The following is a 20,147-nucleotide window of genomic DNA, read 5'->3' on the forward strand; positions in this document are numbered from 1 at the left end:
GAGAAGAATCAGGAAAATAAAGGAGATTTTTAGAGGTCACATTGCAGCAGAGAGAAGAAAGCAAAGGAGGGAGGCATTTCAAGGAGAGATGACAGTTAAGAAAAAGACCTCAGTTTTAGGTGATACCTTCTCCTGGTTTGATAGTGTGCTGTTGATTCATGAGAAACAGAAAAAGATGGAGCAAGGGGTTGATAACCATAGGAGTGACATAAAATATCATGGGATGAGTTCAGTTTTGGAGTCAAAGCATACCTCTTAAATCCTGTTGGTGTCAGCTTGTATGCTTTTCAGACTATAGTGAAAATCACAGAGATGTGCTCAGCCTTTCACTTCTTTCTGAAAAATAATAGTTTTACAATCAGTGATTCACATTTTTTCCCATTGAAAAAAATCAAACATGTTTTGAAGAGGAATGAAATATTTGTCTGGTGATGTGGTATATTATATCTAAATTATTTCTACATTAAACACAGAGTAAAGGATATTATTCTAGAAAACATCCAATATATGCATGTGTGTGTCCAATTTTATCTTTTACTTTTCTTTTAAAATTTTTACTTTGAAAGTCTTTTACTTTCCCAGAATCGAATGGCCTATATACATAATAGATTCTGAAACTCAGAGCAACTTCCTGGGAACCCAGAGGAAATGAATAGATGTTGATATACATTAATGAAGGTCATAAAACACAGTTACATTAAATTTTTTAGGTAAAAATTCTTTTGAATATATTAAACCTGCACTGCAGAAGCACACTAAATTTTTATGGATAAATACTTTTTTTCCCACTGGAGGGTGCAATTCATCAGTGTATCAATATTTCTACAGTTCCTTTAATGAGTATACTTTATAAAGAATATCAGAGATATGATTATTTCCATGTGGAATGCAGTGTAGATTTTATGAAACTTTAAATAAATGAAATTTCACTAATAGGAATCTGGGCTTTATTCTATAATATACTTTTGATTTAATTAGGATCAAGTGATTTTTAAGCTAAGTGTATTTTTTTATTTTCTTTTTTGGATACTACATATGACTTTCTTGGTTTTTAATACTGCAAAAATGCATGCTAATAAATCATAATAAAGAGAAATACAGCCCTACTTATTGTGAAGTTTTTGTGGTGGTTTTCTTTAGCAGTCTGTATTTATTTAAAATTCTCTATGAAATATAGATTATTAGACTATGTGCAGTAATAATGTGTGGTCTAAAATTAAATATATATTTAATAAGCATAAAATAAATGTGTTCATTTAGTTAATTTTTTGTTTCATTATATGCCTTCATGTAGTATGAAGGCTCTTAATGTGTGCCTTAGATATAACATTAATAAAATATAGATGTTAATAACAACCATATTTATTGATTACCAATCAATTGTGTCTCAGCAGAATTTTGTACTGATTAACTTTCTGTTTTTAACTTATTTAGTTCTCACAGCAACCTCAACAAATAGGTAACATTTTTCCCAACTTCAGTGAAGAGGAATCTGAATTGTCTTATGACTTACCCAAGTTTATACTTACCACAGCTCAAGCTGGGTGGCCTGACTGCATGGCCCAGATGTGATCATTGTTTAATAGCTATGTTTGACTTGTCTTTGCCAATTCCTGCTACCCAAATAGCAATGTCTTGATTTTTATTTTAGATACTTGAAGGCAGGCACTTTGCTTTGCAGCTAATGTCTCAAAGATGTCCATCAACTATTATGGTTTTTTGTTGGCCAAAACTGGTAGATCTCCCTTAATCACGACTTAGAGAAATGGTGACTCAGACTCTTAATTGTCTATCCCAGTGGCTCTTCTCTCCTCCCCTGCCTGTAGCAGGACACTAAGATTGCCACTCAGAGGAAAGGACTGCATCGTCTCAGCTCATGCAGCCTCAGAGATGCATGGCTTGTAACCAGGTGGGCAATGAAATGGTAAGTGTAACTGTTGGGTAGGACTTTCAGGGGGACTTCTTAAGATATAAGGTCTGTGGTTTGTGACACTTACTCCTGCTTACTCTCTCCTGCGGCCTTGCAGTGTCTGCATGAAGAGCAGCGAGAGCTTAAGCAGCCATTCTAGACCTTCAGGCAAGATGCTGGGATGAAGAGCAAGAGAGGCAAGGAACTTCTGTCTCTTGTAAGCCTCTATTTTGAGGTTTTCTGTTACAGGCCGCTGTCTTTAATCATATTACCAATTATGGATTTTTGCAAGGTTTAAAAGCCCATGTTGTCAATCCTCAGTCAATACCCAACCACAGCCTTTCTCAGCAGATGTGACCCTACATCCTTTCAGCTATATTAATTTTGAATATGTTATTGGGCTAGTGATACGTTTGCTTAATTCTACACCATCATTTCTTTAAAGATTGCTTCTTCCCATAGTTTAAAATTAGTTGCAAAGCTTCTTCTACACAGGGTAATAATTTGCAACTTGTTTTTTACCATTGTCAATTTAAAATATTTTACTTCATGCCAAGTGTTACTTCCCTTTTCATAGCCAGGAAGAGTACTATAGTGTACTATTCTTGAGGTCAAAGAAGTTAAAAGTATTTTTATAAGATTAGCAACATGATTTGGCAGTAAAGAAAAAGTATGCCACAGTTATTTTGTATAAAGAAATTCACTAACTTTCTGGATTCCCAGCGTTTCCTCTTTGCTCAGAAACAAGCCTTGATTCTGCCGACTTCTCTTTAAACTTGCCACCAGCCTCTTATTTTAAGGAAAAGAATAAATGAAGTTTGCTTTAAGGCCCTTTCCTTGAGGTTTAATCAATGTTTGGGAAAAATTACATGAAACTTCCTAGGTGAGAAGATGACCAAAGGTCTATGGGAGGTAGAACATCATACAGGTTTTAAGATTCTGCCAACAAAGGTCCATTTGGTCAAGGCTATGGTTTTTCCGTAGTCATGTATGGATGTCAGAGCTGGACTCTAAAGAAAGCTGAGCACCAAAGAGTTGATGCTTTTGAACTGTGGTGTTGGAGAAGACTCTTGAGAGTCCATTGGACGGCAAAGAAATCAAACCAGTCAATCCTAAAGGAAATCTGTCCTGAATATTCATTGGAAGGATGCTGAAGCTGAAGCTCCAATACTTTGTCCATCTGATGCAAAGAGTTGACTCTGGAAAAGACCCTGATGCTGGGAAAGATTGAAGGCAGGAGGAGAAGAGGACAACAGAGGATAAGATGGTTGGATGGCATCACCGACTCGATGGACATGAGGTTGAGCAAGTGCTGAGTGTTGGTGACGGACCTGGAAGCCTGGTGAGCTGCAGTCCATAGGGTCGCAAAGAGCTGAACATGACAGCATGACTGAACTGATATATGAATATAGGGGTGTATGTATCTTTTTGAATTAATATTAAAATCATATTGAATAATTTAATATTTTTAATTCTTTTTTTAACCAAGTTAATTTCCAAAGGAAACAATTCTTAGTAGTCATTCAAATTCTTTATTTTTATCTTTCTATGACCTCACTATATATATATAGCACAGCAGTAAAGAATCCACCTGCCAGTGTAGGAGCTGCAAGAGACTCTACTTCAATCCCTGGGTTGGGAAGATCCCCGAGAATAGGAAATGGCGACTCACTCCAGTATTCTTGCCTGGGGAATCCCATGGACAGAGTAGCCTGGCAGGCTACAGTCTGTGGGGTCACAGAGATTCACACACAACTGAACACATGACATGCATGACCTCACTATATACAGGTTTTAAGATAGACATTACAGTCAGGTTTAGATTCAGTCTTGGGAGAGAATCATCATGCAGCAAATTAACTCAGTCTGATAAGGTGTTGATTATATCTAGTTCTCTTCACTTATGATTTGTCCTGTAGGTTACAAAAAAAAAATTCACTCCCATGTCCGCCAAGAGTATGCCCAAAAAAACGACATATAGGGCTGAATATTCCTAAAATCAATTAAATACTCCCTGGATTTTTCAGAGAAAGATAAAGTCCATATTGATCAAAAAACTTGACCAAGATAATTTACCCAAGCAACGCTGGAGTTGATTGCCATTTCCTACTCCAGGGGATCTTTCCCAACCAGGGATTGAAACCATGTCTCTCTTCACTTCCGCATTCACAGGAGGGTCCTTTGCCTCTAGTGGCTACCTGGGAAGCCCTGTATAAACATTTAGTTCAGTTCAGTTCAGTTCAGTTGCTCAATCATGTTCGATTCACGCCAGGCTTCCTTGTCTACCACCAACTCCCGGAGCTTGCTCAAACTCATGTCCATCGAGTCGGTGATGTCATCCAACCATCTCATCCTTTGTTGTCCCCTTCTCCTCCTGCCTTCAGTCTTTCCCAGCATCAGGGTCTTTTCCAGTGAGTCAGCTCTTTGCATCAGGTGGCCAAAGTATTGGAATTTCAGATTCAGCGTCAATCCTTCCAATGAATATTAAGGACTGATTTCCTTTAGGATGGAGTGGTTGGATCTCCTTGCAGTCCAAGGGACTCTCAAGAGTCTTCTCCAACACCACAGTTCAAAAGCATCAATTCTTCATCACTCAGCTTTCTTTATGGTCCAACTCTCACATCCATACATGACTATTGGAATAACCATAGCTTTGACTAGACAGAAATTTGTTGGCAAAGTAATGTCTTTGCTTTTTAATATGCTGTCTAGGTTGGTCATAGCTTTTCTTCCAAGGAGCAAGCGACTTGGCTGCTATTAATTAGATTTTGTTTTCCATCAGAGAAAGCAGGTACTATATGCCACCAACAACTTAGTACTGGTTCGCATACCAAGACAAAGGCAGGAGATATTATAGCTTTTTAATAAAATATTTTTATAAAAAGTTTCAGTTATTATCTAAAGTACTGAATAATTAGATTGCAATTCCTAGCTAGCTTCCTTTTTTTTTTTTTTTTTTTTTTTGGCTATGCTGCATGGCTTATGGGATCTCAGTTCCCCACTCAGGGATCAAACCCATACACCCTACAGTGGAAGCATGAAATCCTAACCACTGGACTGCCAGGGAATTCCTCCTAGCTCATTTTAAAATCATACGTTTATAAACTCATGAACTAACCTTTAATTTTGTTTTTGTGCATGCTCAGTTGCTAATTCATATCTGACTGTTTGCGACCCCATGGACTGCAGTCCACCAGGCTCCTCTACCCATGGGATTTTCCAGACAAGGATTTTGGAGTGAATTGCCATTTCCTATTCCAGGGGATCTTCTTGACCCCGGGATTGAACCAGTGTCTTCTGCTTGACAGATGGATTCTTTACCACATTTTTATTTTAGTCTGTTACAAAAAGTTAAAAAGGATTTTGACAATAATATTCTTCATGAATATTTTAAAGCAAAATTACAGCTTTTGATTCAAAACTTTTAATCTGTATGTTCATCTCATTATTCAAATTCTTTAACAGCTGTCAGGAAATGAAAGGAGACAGTCACACTTTCCCACTAGCAGATGAGCTACTAAGATGGAATTCTTTGGAGAAAATACTTCTACCCCCCTTCAGCTATTTGTCTCTGAAATTTATTTTTTGTACATAAAATTATACAAATATGATATCTAAGACTTTGTGAGCTGACTGCAAAATAAGCATGAGATCTAGACCTGTTGGACTGTCCTTTAGCAACCGGATCCTAAGTGTGCCTACTCACTCAGTTGTGTCCAACTCTTGGCCACCCCGTGGGCTGGAGCCCGCCAGGCTCCTCTGTCCATGGGGATTCTCCAGGCCAGAATACTGGAGTGGGTTGCCATGCCCTCCTCCAGGGGATCTTCCCAACCCAAGGATCAAACCCGTGTCTCCTGCATTGCAAGCGGATTCTTTACCATCTGAGCCACTGGATCCTAAGGTTGAGAGCAAATTCTCTGAATTATCTATATTACCAATAAATACATTTTCATGGATTAGGACAGACTCAGCCTAAGTCTGTGAGGAGTGGGAATCCTCACCGCAGAGCTGAGCAGCTCTGAATGTCCTGTTAGTCCAGTTTTGCGGGGCCAGGGCAGCCAGCCTCACATCAAAGGGAAGATGAGCTCAGAGCCTAGGTTTCTGTTTCTGATGCCCTCCCTCACTTCACCTCCTACAGTGAGAGTCCAGCTCATTCGCAGTCTTGCCTCCACGAGGGAAGAACAAAAAAGAAAGCCCCCAGTGGGCTCTTCTGCGTTCTCTCCCACCTTCTCAGATTAACTCCTTTCAGAATGGCCTAAAACTATGTGCTGGGAGAGCACACAAGTGTTGAAAACACTTAGGTAAAGACATACTGGGCGTGAAAAAATGAGTGAAACAACGGTAGGAAGGATGACTTGTATCCTCCTCAGCATTTGCCCTCTGCTTCTTGTTCCTCAGCGACTTGCATCTGATGGTGAGTCCATGTCACCTAACATCCAGGACTTAAATAAATTAGAGCAACAGGACACTAGTTTCAGTATATCAATATCTAAAATGAGATGAATTTGATAAGATAATTTTCAGAGAAGAGCTAAGACTAAGAGCTAAAAGGTGAGGAGGGGAATGGATGGGGCATTTCATATGGAAAGTAGGACATTGTGTGATGATTAAAGACACTTGCAGTGTCCTCAAGGGTTCAGGAGAACTGTTGGTTAGGTTTCGTTACAGCCTTTAGTAAAGCTTACACATACAAACATAAAGTGTTACATAAGACACAGGTTTGCTTTGTGTACTCAATTTAGGGTTTTACCTGAATGATAGCACAGGTGGCTATCTGGGAAGGTAGCACAGGTGGATAGGATTTAACAAACCCTCAATAGTTAGAGTAAAATTTAAGATAGTCAGTCCTGTAGTGACAGGATCCTAAGTCTGAGAGCAGATACACTGAGTTGTCTGTACTACCTCTAAATCTGTACTCATGAGACAGGGCAGAATGCCCTTGAGGGCTTTACGTGAAGGAAAAAACACCTTTGCCCAATGCAAGTAGGACAGGACTGTCTCCTCCCCATCTAATTACCAATGCTTTCACAATTTGCATTTAAAATTTGAAAAGTGTCCTCTACCTTGTCTGCTGCTGGATTTGTCTCATACGGTTTTCTACTTGTCTATTCAGGAGAATAAGCCTGTAACTGGATTCTGAGGGTGCTGGAACCAAAGAGAAGTGTATCGTAAAGTGGATCAAGTACAATATGGAAACACTCTCTCAGGATACAGAGTATCACAGCCAAGCAAGGACCCTGGGAAGCAATGCATCCATGCCGAAAGGTCGGCATTAGTACGAGGGAGAGGTGAGCGGCCGTGACAAGCAAGGTGGAAATGCCAGAACTGACATCGCAGATGGCAAACGACTAGGCATAGTGGGCCTGCTAGACTGGATACACCGCTAGGGAAGCCCACTAGGGGCTGGCTCCATGGGGGACTGAAAGATTCTTGGTTCACAGTGAGGGATGAGTGGGTGAGAAAGAGTCTCAGGAGTAGTTCTCCTCCACAGGCTGGAGAGCAAGAGTTTCAGGAGTCGTTCTCCTCCACAGGCCGGAGAGCAAGAGGCTGTTTGTGGTGTGCAGGACAGCATGCATGTGTGCATACTCATTTGTGTCTGACTTCTTTGTGACCCCATGGACTGTAGCCTGCCAGGCTTCTCTGTCCATGGGATTCTCCAGGCAAGAATATGGGGATGCAATGCCATTCCCTTCTCCAGGGGATCTTCCCAACCCAAGAATTGAACCCACAGCTCCTATGTCTCCTGCATTTTTAGGCAGATTCTTTACCACGCCACCATGTGGGAAGTCCAGGTAAGCATGATAATGGCCTCCCAAAGATGTTCAGGTCCTAGTTCCCAGGACCTGTGAAGATGTAACCTTCATGGCAAAAGGGACCTTGCAGATTTGATTAAGGATTTTGAGAGGAGGAGCCAATCCTGTATTAATCAGGTGGGCCTACTCTAGTCACAGGGGTCTTTATGAGAGACAGAGGGTTAGGGAATGAGGTGTGACTTGGGATCAGAGGTTGGAATGGAATGAAGGGGTTATGAGCCAAGGATGCAGGCAACCTGCGGAAGCTGAAGGCAAGTAAATGATTGTGTCTTAGAGCCTTCTGAAGGAATGCAGCTAAGCGAGCCCTGATTTTAGCCCAGTGAGACTTGTTTTGGATTTTTACCTCCAGATCTGCAAGAGAATAAATTTGTGTAGTTTTTAGCCACTGTTTTTGGTACTATGTTACAATGGAAATAAGAGACTTCACTTTTAAAGAACTTTACTAATGGGGATGACCCCCTGAAACAGTAGAAACTAAATGGCCGTGCTTAGCAGTTAGGAATCAGGTGGATGCAGTCATGGTAAAGAGGAGCAAGGTTTGAGTGGCAGTCAGAACTGACCCATGGAGAGGCTGTGGCTCCCGATACATGGGGCCCCAAAGAAGCAAGAGAAATGGGCAGACCATCTACACTGCTCAGTCTACACAATGAGAAGAAATCAAGGATGGATGACCAGAGGCTGAAGCCAGAAACTTCAAAAACTTCAAAAAATACCAGTTTATGGATTTGAACCAGTTTTCAAACCCATTGAGCCAAGGAGAGGTCAGGTTTCCAATGGGAGGGATTCTCAAAGTGTATATATGGTAGTAATTTATCTAATACGACAATAGACCCTGTTGTTGCTATTCAGTCACTAAGTCATATCCGACTCTTTGTGACCCCATGGACTGCAGCACACCAGGCTTCCCTGCCATTAACTATGTCCCAGAGTTTGCTTAGACTCATATCTATTGAGTCGGTGATGCTACCCAACCATCTCATCCCCTGTCACCCACTTTTCCTCTTGCCTTCAGTCTTTCCCAGCATCAGGGTCTTTTCCAATGAGACAGTTCTTTGCATCAGGTGGTCAAAGTATTAGAGCTTCAGCTTCAGCATCAGTCCTTCCAATGAATATTCAGGATTGATTTCCTTTAGGATTGACTGATTTGATCTCCTTTGAGTCCAAGAGACTCTCAAGAGTGTTCTTCAGCACCACAGTTCAAAAGCAGCAATTCTTCAGTGGTCAGCCATGAAGTTAAAAGACAGCTCCTTGGAAGAAAAGCTATTACCAACCTAGACAGCGTATTAAAAAGCAGAGACATTACTTTGCCAACAAAGGTCTGTCTAATTAAAGCTATGGTTTTTCCAGTAGTCATGTTTGGATGTGAGTGTTGGACTATGAAGAAGCTGAGTGCTGAAGAATTGATGCTTTTGAACTGTGGTGTTGGAGAAGACTCTTGAGAGTCCCTTGGACTGCAGGGAGATCAAAGCAGTTCATCCTAAAGGAAATCAGTCCTGAGTATTCATTGGAAGAACTGATGCTGAAGCTGAAACTCCAATACTTTGGCCACCTGATATGAAGAACTGACTCATTGAAAAATACCCTGATGCTGGGAAAGATTGAAGGCAGAAGAAGAAGGGGACGACAGAGGAGGAGATGATTGGATGGCATCACCAACTCGAAGTATGTGTGTTTGAGTAAGCTCCAGGAGTTGGTGGTGGACAGGAAAGACTGGTATGCTGCAGTCCTGGGGTCGCAAAGAGTTGGACACGACTGAGCGACTGAACTGAACTGAACTGAAGAAGTCAGCTCAATAAACAATTCAATAGTGGAGCGTCATCCTCCAGGAAGTAGCATTTGTTCCAAATCAGTGAGCACATGTGGTTCTGTGTCCCCAGTGGGCAAGTATATGGGAACTGAGAGTGAAGCACGAGTGGCCCAGCCTGACCACCTTTCAGTTGGGGGACTTGTACTTTCTGTCCCTGTGACTTAGAGATATTGAAATATGAGGACCTCATTTCAAAGGGGGAATAATTGCATTTGGGTCCCACTATGGGCTTCCCAAGTAGCTCAGTGATAAAGAATCCACCAGCCAATGCAGGAGATGTGAGAAATGTGGGTTTAACTTCCTTGGTTCGGGAAGTTCCCCTGGAGAAGGGAGTGGCAACCCACTCCGGTATTATTGACTTAAAATTTTCCATGAATACAGGAGCCTGGTGGGCTACAGTCTGTGGAGTCACAAAGAGTTGGACATGACTGAGCACTCATGCAACTCTCCACTACAGTTGCCAGCTGGGCACTTTGGGTTCCTCATGCTGAGGGGCAGGCAGGCGGGCAAGGCGTCAGCATCTGGTGGAGATAATAAGAGCTGATCGCCCAGCAAAGTCAGCTCTTCAGAGGCTTGAAGTATGTAGCGCTCTGTGGCCAGCTCTCCCGCTGCTCCTGGAATCCTGTGATCACCCTGTGGTTCAGCCTGTGCTAACCTGCTGTGATGACGGACACTAGGCAGGCCCAGGACCCGTGCTGCTCCCATGAGTAATATGCCAAATACTGGTCATGTGACTGAGGCTTAGTCACCTACCCACCAGCCAAACCACCAGCCCAGTGCAGTGGGGGCTTGAGCAAGCCCCCGCTTGAGCATGAAGAGACAGCTGAGTGGTTCAGACCTCAGACTCACAACTAGATAAATGATAGTCTTTCTAAGTACCTATGTTCTAGAGTAGTTTGTTACAGAACCAGAGGGTAGAGACAACTTGCAAGGAAGAAATGATACCAACTGTCTACAACCTCTGCTAGAAAACTGAGAGTCTACTTCCTCATTCTAGGAGGCCAACATTATACTAATGCCTAAAACAGGTAATGGTATTAGAAGAAAGGAAAAGTACAGATTGATATATCCCATGGACATAGATGCAAAAAAAAAAAAAAAAAAAAAAAAAAAAAAAAAAAAACCTCAGTAAAATACTCACAGATTGAATTAAAAAAAAAATATGTAGAAAGAATTATACACCATAACCAAATGGAATTGATTCCACATCACAAGGCTGCTTTAACATTTGAAAATCAGTGTAATCTGCCACATTAAAAGGCTTAAAGAAAAAAATCATATAGCATATCATTAGATGCAGAAAAGGCTATTGACAAAATTTAACTCCCATGCATGATATAAACGCTTAGAAAAATAGAGATTGAGGGAAATGTCTTTAACTTGATAGAGTACATCTACCCAAAACCCCACAACTAACATTACCCTTAATAATGAAAGATGGAATGCTTTCACCAGAAGCTCAGGAGCAAATCAAAGGATGCCCACTCTTACTTCTCCTATCAACATAGTGCTGAAAGTTCTAGTCAGTGCAATAAGGCATTAAAAGAAAATAAAAGCCATACAGATCATTCTTACACAATGGGTACAGAGCTACTTCTCAAGTAAATACCATAAAGCATAAGGCTATAATCACACCACCTTACTTCTGTCTGTAACACGTTTGTACTAGAGCTCATAGGATCAGAACTATGTGATAAGGTCAAGAATTCCAACCTGAACCAAAGCTAGAACCAGAGGATAAGCCACAAGGGCATGGCTTCAGGATAAGCCTAACATAAAATAGAAAGAATATCCCCAAGTTTCACTCATGGCCCCGGTCAAGTCACCAGAAAATGATTTTATTCAGAAAGTCTAGTCATTAATAAATGTCCATTTTTCTCAGAGTGATCTTTGGATCGTACGGTGTTTGAGAAGGGTTTCTTCTACTACCATTACCTGTTTTAGGCATTAGTGTAATGTTGGCCTCATAGAATTAGGAAGTAGTCTCTCTGTTTTCTAGCAGAGGTTGTAGACAGTTGGTATCATTTCTTCTTTGAATGTTTTTTAGAATTTACCAGTAAAACAGTCTGGATGTAACACTTTATATTTTGAAGATGATTGTCTGAAGATTATTAATTTAATTTCTTTACTAGATATAGGCCTATTAAGATAATTTACTATTTCCTGTGTAGATATTGTATATTCTGTCTCTAAAGGAAATGTTTCATTTTTATCTAAGTTACCAAATTGGTGGACACGAGTTGTTTATAGTACTTCCTTCTATTGTTCATCTGATCAATAGTGACATGTCTGTCTTACTAGGTTGCCTCTTTCCTAATCTTTGGCTAAAGAGAGCAGGCTTTCGCTCAACTTTTATTTGTCTACATCCATCAGCATTTTTGAGTTTGTAACTTCTTCAGATTCAAGTCTGGGATATACAGGGCCAAACACCCCCAAAAAACCTAAAGAACTTATCGTAGTCCCATTTCTAGAGCCTGAAGTCCAGTAGCCAGACTGCTTTCTTCTGTCTTTCAGAGTCTCCTTATGTTTGCTTTGTATGAATAATGTACACGTTTCTTAGTTGTAATTAGCAGAAGGAATAGGAGAAAATGTCTACTCCATTTTCCTGAAAGAGGTCTCAAGAACATTTTTACATTGTTAAGTGATTGAAAAAAGAGCAAAAGAAGAATAAAATTTCATGACACAAGAGAACCATATGAAAGTCCAACTTCAGTGTCTGTAAATAAAGTTTTAATTGTACATGGCTGCTTTTGTGCTGTGGTGGCCAGGGGTGAGTAGTTCCATCAGAGACTGTTATGGTTCAAAACCCTACAATATTTATTATCTGATCCTTTATAAAAACTCACTGACCCCCAGAGCACAAAGCAGAATGAATTACTAGAACATTATCAACAGAGCTGAGTACAATACCTGCTCAATCAACATGAAAATAATTAAGGATGTATAAATTCAGATAGACTCTCTTCAGGTTTAGGCCCTGGTGAATACAGATTTGGTTGAAATGTTGGTTAGGAAAGGTGATACTTTGACAGAGGGTTATCTGCACTCCTGCTCTTAGGGTCCATATCTTTCATATACTTATTATTGTATGATACTTATTTCAACAATTCTAAGAAGTATTTTCCTCTATATTTTAACATCTCTGATGTGACTTGCAATCAATACCTTGTCATAGTTTAATTGGCAGCGTTTTTCCTTCTTAGTGATATATGAAAGAATGATTGTTGTGATTGTTTAGTCACTAAGTCATGTCTGACACTTGGGACCCCATGGACTGTAGCCTGCCGGGCTCCTCTGTCCATGGAATTCTCCAGGCAAGAATACCAGAGTGGGTAGCCATTCCCTTCTGCAGGGGATCTTTCTGATCCAGGGATCAAACCCATCCTTGTCTGCATCAGCAGGCAGATTCTTTACCACTGGGCCACCAAAAGAAGGATGCACCTTACAACTGATGTCTTGGTTTTAATGAGATACGTAATTGATCAGGAGCAGTCACAAATAAATCTTTGTGCAGTTAAGAATGTATACATTTTTGAGTTTAAGCCAAAAGCTACTCGGGTTATATTAACTTTTCCTTAAACATTGGTCACCCCCTTTTTAAAAAAATTTCTTTTTAGTGCCAAACCTTTTTCACTCATAATTTTTCCAACTAAATGTTTTTCTAGCAAAGTCTGGTACAAATACTCTTAAATACTTTTTCTACTGTCAGAATAGTCCTCTCAAAATTTGAATGTTTCCAAATATTTTTCTAGTTATGCTTATAGACAACTGTTGTGTATTGGTAACTTCCATGTACATATTGGAATTATATAACCAAGGTTGACACTGTCGAAATGTTGATCCATCCTAACCCTGAGAGTCCTAAACAGCAAGCGCCAAATTAATTTTGAAAGGCATATTGCAAGAAGGAGAAAAAGAAAAACAAACCTCAAACCAATGGTGCTATTTCCTACTTATCTAACCTTTCAAGGGCACTTAGCAGTTAGAAGATGATGATAAGTACAGACAGATTTCCTGATTAGAAGGTTCATTAGTAAGAAGGAACAGAATACTAATCACAAGACTTTCATTTGCACTGACAAGGTCTGACCTAGCTAGCATTCATCAGTGACAGTGGAATTGCTCCCTGGTGGTATCAACCCCAGGCAAAGCAGAGGAAAAACGTTCTTCATGGAGGAATTCATCAAAAGTAAGCAGAGCTGTACCACACACCATTGCTTTCAGGGGCTCCCCAGAGGGTAGCCAGCATCTTCTCTGAATCAGTTTGCTTGGTTTGTAAAATGCAAAATGCTCAGGGGAAGTGTGCATGTTAAAGAAAAACAGCTTAAACTTTGGAACCCGAGAACAATAATCATCACACAAATCTGCACCTTAAATACTAATAATCTAGTTGACCATGAATAGGTGCTTTGGTCAATGCTAAGCCTATAAGCCCGGGAGAATATGCTACTGTTAACCACGTAGTAATAAACATTATAAACTCTTGTTTGTGTTGCCATTTTTAAATCTTGTGACAGCAAAAGATTACCACATTAATGGAAATCAAAAATTGCATGTCTTAAGCCTGGAAAGATATTTGCACATTTAACTTATAAATGTATATCAAAATGCTCTTTTTCCAAACATCACAATTTTCAGTAAAATATGCCCTCATCATATAAAAGCATTTTATGAAGAATAATTAAGTTCCCAGGTTTGGTCTGTGAAGTATAAAACTAAGCACCACCAATTTCCCTATCTGCAGAAAGCTTACTGCTAATTTGTTACAGAATGAGCAAATGAAATAATTAGAAGTTAGACAAAACAAAATATACCTGAGTGGGAGGCATCCAGGCTCTGGAGTCTGACAAACCTGATTTTGAATTTTTTAAATTACTTAATTAACGACTCTGGGCCTTAGTTTCCTCATCTGTAAAGTAGGGCAATACTACTTAACATACAGGGTCAGGATGAGTGTTAGATAATTGGTGCTTATTGTAACCAATTCTAAATTGTGTAGTAAATATTTTAAGTACAAAAAAATAGAAAAAAAAAAAAAAGAAAAGGAAAAGCCCACCAAAAGAGAAGAGCTGAGTGAAACAGGTGAGAGCCTGCTGGAGGCGAGGCTTGGGCTAAGCCTTAAAAATTCTCTCTCATAATGGTAACATTTTTATTACATTACATTTTAATGTTTCTGAAGTTGATGTTAAAGTAAATGGTGAAAAAAAGCAGGTAAAGGATTAAATTATGGTATAGTTAGCATTGCCTATGTATTTGCCAAGTCGTGAGATCCCACAACTAGGTAAACTTTAATTTATGTCTTTATTATTGATTGAAATGTCTTCACAGCAATTAAACAAGGATTAAAACAAAATGTTATTTTTTTAAAGCAAAATGTGATTAAAGGCCACAGGTAAAGCTGGTTTCTCAGACTAGATCATGAAATTTTTTGTTAATCTAATTTTTAAATAGGTACTATAATTATAAATTTCAGAATTAAGAAACATAAGATACAGCCTGCTGTATTTAAAATGGATCACCATCAAGGACCTACTATATAGCACATGGAACTCTGCTCAATATCATTCCTGGATGGGAGGAGAATTTGGGGGAGAAAGGATACATGTATATACATGACTGAGTTATTTACTTTGTGAATATATGGTGCCTGTATGGAGTTTTTGAACATTTCTGAGTGAAGGAGTGCAAGAAATATCATTAGATAGCAGGGTGGTGTAAACCACCAGTTCTTTGAATGCTGTGGATTGATAATTAACAATGTGATAGAAAATAGTCCAGAACTATTGAAAGTAATGAGTAGTATTTATGAAGGTCAACGCTCTGAGTATGAGGTCTTATTTCCTGCACTCTGGAGTGTTGGGAGCTTTCAAAAAAGGTATCACAAGATTTTTCCAGATAGAATAAAGCTAGTGATGTGATAGATGTAGGCGGTCGAAACGGTGAGGTCAGAGAAGACTGATGTTTTGGGGAACAGGTAGAAAGTCAGGATCTAAATTCAGGGAGATCAACCAAGGTGAGAGAAGCAGACTCAACACTCTGGCATTCTAAATAGCAAAGTCCAGACTGGAAGAACCCATCAAGAGTGGAGTTGGTAAAAGTAGTTGGTGAATGTTAATCCCAGGGAATGAGCTATGAGGTCTCTTCCCTGTGTGTACCCTGTACTGAGTTTTTGGAGGCACTGGAAATATTTATGGCTATGATGTCAAGTTGTGATCAGTATCTACAAGTATAATACTTTGCACTTCCATCTCTGGAGACAAACAAATACCCACTTCTGGGTTTCTTCTCAGCTTGGTACATTTATAGCATGCTGGCTTTCATAGTCCTTGGAGCAAAGATTTTAAGATAGATGTTTCTGTGCTCTTAACCACAGTGAACAGGAAATCTCAAGCAGAAAAGAAAATTAGGAATCTGGTGGAAAAGCAGCCAAGAGAATTGGCCCTAATATTAGTTAGTGTTTCATGATTTCTTATTAGGGATCATACAAATACAATTAATAATTTTACATAATTAATATTTAATAATTACAGTAATCATAAATGTCTGTGTTCACTATTTAAAGATACTGCAAAACTCCTTCTTTTTTTCTTTCTTTATTCACCTTTTTTTTCCAGGCTTAAAAAAACAGATTCTATTTTTAGGGCAATTTTTGGTTTACAGAAAAGTTGAGCAGATAATACAGGTGTTCTCAGCCCCCCCACTTACATACACACAAACACAGCTTCTCCCTTGCTAGGTGTTTGTTACAGTTGTTGGGCCAGTATTGGTTTATTACTGACTAAAATCAATAGTTTGCACCAGAGTTCACTCTTTGTGTTGTAGTTTTACAGATTTTGAGAAATGCATACCATGTAGCATTACAGCGCCTGCGTGAACGTGCTCAGTCGCTTCAGTAGTGTCCAACTCTTTGCTGTCTATAAACTGTATCCCCCCAGCCTCCTCGGTCCATGGGAGTATGGACTCCCGCTTCGGCATGAGTGGGTTGCTCTGCCCTCCCACTGAAGTGGGTTGCTGCGCCTTCCTCCAGGGGCTCTTCCCAGCCCAGAGATCAAACTCTGCAGGCAGGTTCTTTACCACTGAGCCCCTGGGGAAGCCCCAGAGCATTACAGGGTCACACAGACATTTCACTGCCTTGAAAATCCTGTACGGCACCTATTCATCCCTGTTCTCTGGAGACTACTGGTGCTTTTAATACCTTTATAGTTTTTGCCTCTTCTAGAATGCCATATGGAAACGCCACCCATAGCCTTTTCAGCTATGCCTTTTCAGACCGCCTTTGTTCACTAAATAATATGCATTTAAGGTTCCTCTGTTTTTTCATGGCTTGATAGCTCATTTATTTTTCTTTATTTTTTATCAAAGGATAATTGCTTTACAGAATTTTGTGGTTTTCTGTCAAACCTCAACATGAATCAGCCATAGGTATACATATGTCCCCTCCCTTTTGAACCTCCCTCCCATCTCCCTCCCCATCCTACCCCTCTAGGTTGATACAGAGTCCCTGTTTGAGTTCCCTGAGCCATATAGCAAATTCCAGTTGGCTATCTATTTTGCATATGGTAGTGTGAGTTTCCACATTACTCTTTCCATACATCTCACCCTCTCCTCCCCTCTCCCCGTGTCCATAAGTCTGTTCTCTATGTCTGTTTCTCCATTGCTGCCCTGTAAATAAATTCTTCAGTACCATTTTTCTAGATTCTGTATATATGTATTAGAATATAATATTTATCTTTCTCTTTCTGACTTACTTCACTCCATATAATAAATTCTATGTTCATCCACCTCATTAGAACTGACTCAAATGCATTCCTTTTTATGGTTGAGTAATATTTCAAATTTGGAAAACTCAGCAGTGGCCATAGGACTGGAAAAGGTCAGTTTTTATTCCAATCCCAAAGAAAGGCAATCCCAAAGAATGCTCAAACTACTGCACAATTGCCCTCATCTCACATGCTAGTAAAGTAATGCTCAAAATTCTCCAAGCCAGGCTTCAGCAATACGTGAACCGTGAACTTCCAGATGTTCAAGCTGGTTTTAGAAAAGGCGGAGGAACAAGAGATCAAATTGCCAACATCCGCTGGATCATTGAAAAAGCAAGATAGTTCCAGAAAGACATCTATTTCTGCTTTGTTGCCTATGCCAAAGCCTTTGACTGTGTGGATCACAATAAACTGTGGAAAATTCTGAAAGAGTTGGGAATACCAGACCACCTGACCCACCTTCTGAGAAACCTATATGCAGGTCAGGAAGCAACAGTTAGAACTGGACATGGACCAACGACTGGTTCCAAATAGGAAAAGGAGTATGTCAAGGCTGTGTATTGTCACCCTGCTTATTTACCTTATATGCAGAGTACATCATGAGAAATGCTGGGCTGGAAGAAGCACAAGCTGGAATCAAGATTGCTGGGAGAAATATCAATAACCTCAGATATGCAGGTGACACCACCCTTATGGCAGAAAGTGAAGAAGAACTAAAGAGCCTCTTGATGAAAGTGAAAGAGGAGAGTGAAAAAGTTGGCTTAAAGCTCAGCATTCAGAAAACCTAGATCATGGCATCTGGTCCCATCACTTCATGGCAAATAGATGGGGAAACAGTGCAAACAGTGTCAGACTTTATTTTGGGGGGATCCAAAATCACTGCAGATGGTGATTGCAGCCATGAAATTAAAAGACGCTTACTCCTTGGAAGGAAAGTTATGACCAACCTAGATAGCATATTAAAAAGCAGAGACATTACTTTGCCAACAAAGGTCCGTCTAGTCAAGGCTATGGTTTTTCCAGTGGTGATGCATGGATGTGAGAGTTGGACTATGAAGAAAGCTGAGCACCGAAAAATTGATGCATTTAAACTGTGGTGTTGGAGAAGACTCTTGAGAGTCCCTTGGACTGCAAGGTGATCCAACCAGTCCATCCTAAAGGAGATCAGTCCTGGGTGTTCATTGGAAGGACTGAAGCTAAAGATGAAACTCCAGTACTTTGGCCACCTCATGCGACTAGTTGACTCATTGGAAAAGACCCTGCTGCTGGGAGGGATTGGGGGCAGGAGGAGAAGGGGATGACAGGATGAGATGGCTGGATGGCATCACCGACTCAATGGACATGAGTTTGAGTAAACTCTGGGAGTTGGTGATGGACAGGGAGGCCTGGCGTGCTGCGATTCTTGGGGTCGCAAAGAGTTGGACACGACTGAGCGACTGAACTGACTGAATATTCCATTGTGTGTATGTAGTACAACTTCTTTATCCATTCATCTGTCAGTGGACATCTAGGTTGCTTCCATGTTCTAGCTATTGTAAATAGTGCTGCAATGAACAATGGGATACATGTGTCTCTTTCAATTATGGTTCCCTTAGTGTATGTGCCTAGGAGTGGGACTTCTGCATCATATGGTGTTTTTATTCCGAGTTTTTTAAGGAACCTCCATGCCATCTTCCATAGTGACTGTATGAATTTACATTCCCACCAACAGTGCAGGAGCATTCCCTTTTCTCCACACCCTCTCCATCATTATTGTTTGTAAACTTTTTGATGATGGCCTTTCTGACCGCTGTGAGAAAAAAATCTCATCATAGTTTTGATTTGCATTTTTCTAATAATGAGCGATGTTCAGCATCTTTTCATGTGTTTGTTAGCCATCTGTATGGCTAATGGATGGAGAAATATCTGTTTAGGTCTTTTCCCCACTTTTTGATAGTGCAAAACTCATTCCTTTTTTCTTTATTAATCTTTTAATACGAGAAGAGAAACTAGTATTTTCCATAAAACTCCCTGACTTGATGCTTTGTGGACATTCTGTTACTGTCCCCTTTCAGATCTCATTTTGGAGGACTGCTCGATGTAAATTGTACCAGTTCAGCAGCATTGGGAGGTAGAGACAGTGCTGTGTGCTTCTAGCAGAGAAACATTTTCTCTGTTCATCCCTGTGTTTGGTGATGCTCCGTGACTGGACACTAGCTTTCCTCAGTTGAACTGACTTTCTAAATTAGTTATGTGTTTTCGGCTGTGCTGGGTCTTCATTGGTGCGGTTCTCGGGCTTCTCATGGTGGCTTCTCCTGCTGCCCAGCACAGACTCTAGGTGCTCAGGCTTCCGTAGTTGAGGGGTTTGGGGTCAGTAGTCATGGTTCCCGGGCTCTAGAGCAGAGGCTCAATAGTTGTGACTCATGGGCTTAGCTATTCCATGGCATGGGGAATGTTCCAGGACCATGGATTGAACCCGTGTCTCTGCATTGCAGGTGGATTCTTTACCACCAAGCCACTAGGGAAAGCCCCAACTGACTTTTGTACCAGCCTCCATTCGGGGCACCTCCTTTGTGGGAGGGCAGCTTTTCGCATCAGGGAAGAGCCCCCACTTAGTAAGAAGTGCTTCCTGGCCATGTTATTTTCTGTGTGATAAGGTTTTTCTTTCCCTTGATTCTCCTGACGAGCTTCTCTAAGTGCCCCCGATAGAAAGGTCTTCAAGTAGAGTGATTTCCACCTATCCTCCAATCTGTCCACTTGGTAGCCCTCACCTCTGTGATTAAAGAAATTCTATAAAATATGCAAATAGCCACATTTACTGAACAATTGAAACAGACATTGTGCTGCTTTTCCTACTTTATTTGATCTGAACAGACAGT

This window comes from Muntiacus reevesi, chromosome 5 (genome assembly GCF_963930625.1).
Source record: "Muntiacus reevesi chromosome 5, mMunRee1.1, whole genome shotgun sequence".
Taxonomy (NCBI): domain Eukaryota; kingdom Metazoa; phylum Chordata; class Mammalia; order Artiodactyla; family Cervidae; genus Muntiacus; species Muntiacus reevesi.